This window comes from Triticum dicoccoides, chromosome 5A (genome assembly GCF_002162155.2).
Source record: "Triticum dicoccoides isolate Atlit2015 ecotype Zavitan chromosome 5A, WEW_v2.0, whole genome shotgun sequence".
In the NCBI taxonomy this organism is placed as follows: Eukaryota; Viridiplantae; Streptophyta; class Magnoliopsida; order Poales; family Poaceae; genus Triticum; species Triticum dicoccoides.
Genome location: NC_041388.1, coordinates 300,173,348 through 300,180,377, shown reverse-complemented (window position 1 = coordinate 300,180,377; position 7,030 = coordinate 300,173,348).

Below are 7,030 nucleotides of genomic sequence, written 5' to 3'. Positions count from 1 at the left end.
TTCTCCCTCTTTGTCTTCTCCACAACCACCATTCTATTCCACCTATAGTGCTCTACCCATGGCTCACGCTCATATATTGCGTGAAGATTGAAAAAGTTTGAGAACATCAAAAGTATGAAACAATTGCTTGGCTTGTCATCGGGGTTGTGCATGATTTAAATATTTTGTGTGATGAAGATAGAGCATAGCCAGACTATATGATTTTGTAGGGATAGCTTTCTTTGGCCATGTTATTTTGAGAAGACATGATTGCTTAGTTAGTATGCTTGAAGTATTATTGTTTTTATGTCAATATTAAATTTTTGTCTAGAATTATGGATCTGAATATTCTTGCCACAATAAAGAGAATTACATGGATAAATATGTTAGGTAGCATTCCACATCAAAAATTCTGTTTTTATCATTTACCTACTCGGGGATAAGCAGGAATTAAGCTTGGGGATGCTGATATGTCTCCAACGTATATATAATTTTTGATTGTTCCATGCTATTATATTATCAACTTTGGATGTTTTATATGCATTTATATGCTATTTTATATGATTTTTGGGACTAACCTATTAACCCAGAGCCCAGTGCCAGTTTCTGTTTTCCCCTTGTTTCATTGTTTCATAGAAAAGGAATATCAAACGGAGTCCAAACAGAATGAAACCTTTGGGAGAGTTATTTTTGGAACGGAACCAATCCAGAAGACTTGGGGTGTACGTAAGGGAAGCAACGAGGAAGGCACGAGGCAGGGGGCACGCCCACCCCCTGGGCGCGCCCTCCACCCTCGTGGGCCCCTTGTTGCTCCCCTGACGTATTTCTTCCTCCTATATATACCAATATATCCTAAAACCATCGGGAAGCACAATAGATCGGGAGTTCCGTCGCCAGAAGCCTCCGTAGCCACCGAAAACCAATCTAGACCCGTTCGGCACCCTGCCGGAGGGGGAATCCCTCACTGGTGGCCATCTTCATCATCCCAGCGCTCTCCATGACAAGGAGGGAGTAGTTCACCCTCGGGGCTGAGGGTATGTACCAGTAGCTATGTGTTTGATCTCTCTCTCTCTCTCTCTCTCTCGTGTTTTTGAGGTGATACGATCTTGATGTATCGTGAGCTTTGCTATTATAGTTGGATCTTATGATGTTTCTCCCCCTCTACTCTCTTGTAATGGATTGAGTTTTCCCTTTGAAGTTATCTTATCGGATTGAGTCTTTAAGGATTTGAGAACACTTGATGTATGTCTTGCGTGGGATACCCGTGGTGACAATGGGGTATTCTATTGATCCACTTGATGTATGTTTTGGTGATCAACTTGCGGGTTTCGCCCATGAACCTATGCATAGGGGTTGGCACACGTTTTCGTCTTGACTCTCCGGTAGAAACTTTGGGGCACTCTTTGAAGTACTTTGTGTTGGTTTGAATAGATGAATCTGAGATTGTGTGATGCATATCGTATAATCATACCCATGGATACTTGAGGTGACATTGGAGTATCTAGGTGACATTAGGGTTTTGGTTGATTTGTGTCTTAAGGTGTTATTCTAGTACGAACTCTATGATAGATTGAACGGAAAGAATAGCTTTATGTTATTTTACTACGGACTCTTGAATAGATCGATCAAAAAGGATAACTTTGAGGTGGTTTCGTAACCTACCATAATCTCTTCGTTTGTTCTCCGCTATTAGTGACTTTGGAGTGACTCTTTGGTGCATGTTGAGGGATAGTTATATGATTCAATTATGTTATTATTGTTGAGAGAACTTACACTAGTGAAAGTATGAACCCTAGGCCTTGTTTCCTAGCATTGCAATACCGTTTGTGCTCACTTTTATCATTAGTTACCTTGCTGTTTTTATATTTTCAAATTACAAAAACCTATATCTACCATCCATATTGCACTTGTATCACCATCTCTTCGCCGAACTAGTGCACCTATACAATTTACCATTGTATTGGGTGTGTTGGGGACACAAGAGACTCTTTGTTATTTGGTTGCAGGGTTGTTTGAGAGAGACCATCTTCATCCTACGCCTCCCACGGATTGATAAACCTTAGGTCATCCACTTGAGGGAAATTTACTACTGTCCTACAAACCTCTGCACTTGGAGGCCCAACAACGTCTACAAGAAGAAGGTTGTGTAGTAGACATCAAGCTCTTTTCTAGCGCCGTTGCTGGGGAGGTGAGTGCTTGAAGGTATATCTTTAGATCTTGCAATCGAATCTTTTTGTCTATTGTTTTAGCACTAGTTTAGTTTATAAAAGAGAACTACAAAAAAATATGGAATTGAGTTTGCCTCGTACGCTTCATCTTTTTAATATCTTTCGTGAGTATGATGGAAAGGAAAATTTTGCCCAACTGCTAGAAGAAGAATGCATTAGAATGTTTGGCACTAAATATTTGAATGATGAGCATGATTGCAATATTGTTAGTATGAATTCCTTGAATATCCATGATGCTAATGATATGCAAAGCCACAAGCTTGGGGAAGCTATGTTTGATGAAGATGATATTTTTTGTCCCCCAAGTTTTGATGAGCAAATTTATTATGATGAAAGCATGCCTCATATTTATTATGATTATATTGATGAAAGTGGATTTGGATAGGTCATGACTTTATTTTGTGATGAATCCACTATTTCGGAAGAGGTTCCTATTGATTATGAGAACAAAGTTACTATCTATGATGATTATTGTGATGACTTGTATGCTATAAAGAATAATGATATCCATGAAACTTGTCATCATGATTTTAGTTTTCAATTGTATTATGCCTCACATGATAATTATTTTGTTGAGTTTGCTCCCACTATTATTCATGAGAAGAATTTTGCTTGTGTGGAGAATAATAAAATTTCTATGCTTGTAGATCATGAAAAGAATGCTTTAGGTGCTGGTTATATTGTTGAATTCATTCATGATGCTACTGAAAATTATTATGAGGGAGGAACATATGCTTGTAGGAATTGCAATAATATCAAGTTTCCTTTCTATGTGCTTAAAGTTTTGAAGTTATGCTTGTTTTGCCTTCCTATGCTAGTTGATTATTGTTCCTATAAGTTGTTCGCTCACAAAATCCCTATGCACACGGCTAAACAATCAACTTGTGTGTCTATGGGGTGCCCCCTCCCCTGTATATAAAGGGGTGGAGGAGGGGGGCGGCTGGCCACCTTGGGTGCGCCCCCAAGGGGGGAATCCTACTCCTACTAGGAGTAGGTTCGACCCTTTCCTAGTCCTACTAGGAGGGGGAAGGAAAGGATAGAGGGGAGGAAGGAAAGGGGGGCGACCCCCTTCCCAATTTGGATTGGGCTTGGGGGGCGCCCTCCTCTTGGCCTTCTACTCTCTCTTCCACTAAAGCCCATGTAGGCCCATTAACCCCCTCGGGGTTCCGGTAACCTCCCGGTACTCCGGTAAATGCCCGAACTCATCCGAAACCATTCAGGTGTCCAAACATAACCTTCCAATATATAAATCTTCATGTCTCGACCATTTCGAGACTCCTTGTCATGTCCGTGATCACATCTGGGACTCCGAACTACCTTTGGTACATCAAAACACATAAACTCATAATATCGATCGTCATCGAACGTTAAGCGTGCGGACCCTACGGGTTCGAGAACTATATAGACATGACCGACACTCATCTCCGGTCAATAACCAATAGCGGAACCTGGATGCTTGTATTGGTTCCTACATATTCTACGAAGATCTTTATCGGTCAAACCGCATAACAACATACGTTGTTCCCTTTGTCATCGGTATGTTACTTGCCCGAGATTCGATCATCGGTGTCTCAATACGTAGTTCAATCTCGTTACTGGCAAGTCTCTTTACTCGTTCCGTAATGCAACATCCTGCAACTAACTCATTAGTCACATTGCTTTCAAGGCTTATAGTGATGTGCATTACCGAGAGGGCCCAGAGATACCTCTTCGATACACAAAGTGACAAATCCTAATCTCTATTTATGCCAACTCAACAAACACCATCGAAGACACCTGTAGAGCATCTTTATAATCACCCAGTTACGTTGTGACGTTTAATAGCACACAAGGTGTTCCTCCAGTATTTGGGAGTTGCATAATCTCATAGTCAGAGAAACATGTATAAGTCATGATGAAAGCAATAGCAATAAAACTTAAACGATCATTTAAGCTAAGCTAACGGATGGGTCTTGTCCATCACATCATTCTCTAACGATGTGATCCCGTTCATCAAATGACAACACATGTCTATGGTCAGAAAACTTAATTAACGAGCTAGTCAAGTACAAGCATACTAGGGACACTCTGTTTTGTCTATGTATTCACACATGTACTAAGTTTCCGGTTAATACAATTCTAGCATGAATAATAAACATTTATCTGATATAAGGAAATATAAATAACAACTTTATTATTGCCTCTAGGGCATATTTCCTTCAAATTTTGCATAGCCTTACCCCCTCTATGCCACGAACCTCCTCCGCATGAGCCAATAAACTTGATAACCCTTCCGCGCACAATGATAAAGGGCCCCCCTAGCGAAGACCCCTAGTGGGAATAAATTATTCCGTTTTCCGGTCCTTGAACCCGACATTATATCTAATAGGAGAAAGACAAGCCATAAGAAGGACAATGAAATCCCGAGCATCATCTTTTGTAAAATATCCATTCCACTACGTCACAGGCCTTATGCACACCCAATTAACTCTCATATACAAAAGCCCAGAACCTTTCAAATAGTCTAGATATGAAGCTAGGATCGGATATGACTAGTCATCTCTTGGTCAGTATGCGGTTGTAGATTGTTTCCGAGATAGCTAACAATGCAGAGCAGTGTTCTCGACTATTTATACCAGATTCGCTGATAAAATAAAAGAGAGATTCCAAGATTATGATAGGTTTGGTTTTAGCTCAACTTTGCTTCATCAAATATTTGGCTAGCTAAATGGTTAGTTGCTTGCCCATGAGATGCCAGAGATTGCCAACATTTTCCCCGCAAGTCCATAGACTGCATGTTGTGTCATCGGGTCTTTTTTCTTTTCCTTTTTAAGAACTTATGATCTACCCATCACCTATCACGGTAATAAAAAAACACCAGAAGTAACAAAACTTATAACAAGATCCATAGACCACCTAGTGATAACTATAAGAACTAGAGCGAGCCGAACGCTCCTTCCTCTTTGGAGTGGGTCCAACCTTGTTATAGTAGACAAATAGTTTCAAATAGTAAAGATAGCATTCGCTATTGCATCCGGAATAGCGCTAGCGCAATAGCCTACGCTATTGCTCAAATTAAATGTTATTACTTTTTGTTAATGATCTATAAATATACACAATAATATAGGTTTCTACAAATCCGTTACGTTGACATAGCGCCCGCAATGTCGCCCGCTATGCGGACCCCAATCCGCTACCAGCCCGCTATCTGCTATTTAAAACCAAAATACTAGCCCATCAAAATAAACAACTGTCGTCGAAGTTTAAGTTGGAAGGATCCAACTTTGACATCACTTGAACGAAGTGGATCCAAGCAAATCCACCAAAGACCAACACCAAACTGAATCCCGCGAGATCGCACATCTCCACACGCCTCCGATGATGCTAGATGCACCGCCAAGCTATGGCTAGGCAAGAAGGACCTTATTTCATCATCAGAGAGGGCCACCACCTCACCTACTTGAGCAAGACAAAACCCTAATGAACTAAAAAATGTAACTAAAACGGTGCTGCATCCCTCCCATTGGCAAGGGCTGGGTCCATCACGCCTCCATGGGCTTAAGGCCACGAGAGACGTGGCGGACTGGTGGCGCCATGGCGGGGTGACAGAAAACATGAAAACCTATTCGCCTTGTCGCCCAGAGAAGCGAGATGAAGGGGGCACAAGGTGCTTGTCTTAATGCTCACCATGGAGTCTTTCAACGCGCCAGTTTCCACGCCGTTTGATTTTAGCTCCTTGTCCCTTGTGTGTGTGTGTGTTGCGATGGAAAGGATGTCATCTTGCAATCTGGTGTTGCACGATAGAGACGTTGCGCTATAGTGGTGTCCTAATTTTCTCTCAAAACAATCATCAAGTCGTTAGCATGCTAATACTTAACAACAAACAAAACATATTATTTTATCATTACCAAAAAAATTGGTAGCGTGAGAATCAACCCGTGTTTGAATGGGCAGTGATGTTCGAGCCCACTAGGGATCAAACTTTAGGTTTGACGCTTTGGTATTTTGTAAAGACGTAATATTTTTCCAGCCGGAGACGACTGTGATGACTTTGTGATTCCACAGACTCAATGTCTCTAGGTGCTCATAAAATTAGAATGTATATGTTTGCATTCATAGAAAAGAGTGTATGTGCATGTTTGTGATCGTCTGCATCATGCTTCTTAAATTCTTTGATAAACACGAATTTTTTCTTGTTAATGTTTAAAATTTGACATAAAAAATTCCTTGAGCCAACTAAATTCATAGGAGGGGCTTTTTTATTATGTATTATTTATTTATTATCTATTTAAAGCATGATAGCTCAATTTTAAATATGGGTTTTAACTATAATTTTTAAATATAAGGTTTTTTTGAACACAATAGAAACACATACGCTCATGCATAGATACGTACAGTCACCCACATGTACACATGCAGGTACACCCTACCTCTAGGAAAATGTGACCACCAATGTCAAGTTTAGGACTTGAACTCTGATGAATTGGTTTCACCATAAAAAATTTAACCGTTTGACCCATGCTCAATTTGCAATTTTAGATATGAAGCTGATAACCACACATACCATGTGTCCTTTTTTGTTGTTGTTGAAGAGATGGTAACGTGAGTTTTGACCAACCTAAAACACACCCAAAACACGCGGAACGGCCGCGCCATAACACACCAGACACCACCTCGCTAGTCCGCTACGTTCGCCGCCTAGGAACCGCACGTCAAGCCGCGACCTGGCACGCCCCGACTGCGCCACCCGTGCCGCTTCCGCCCACCGTGTGGACCATATAGTAGGAGATCCCAAACCCCCTCTCGCGAGCATTCCACCGTTACACACACCTTTGCCCCCCCCC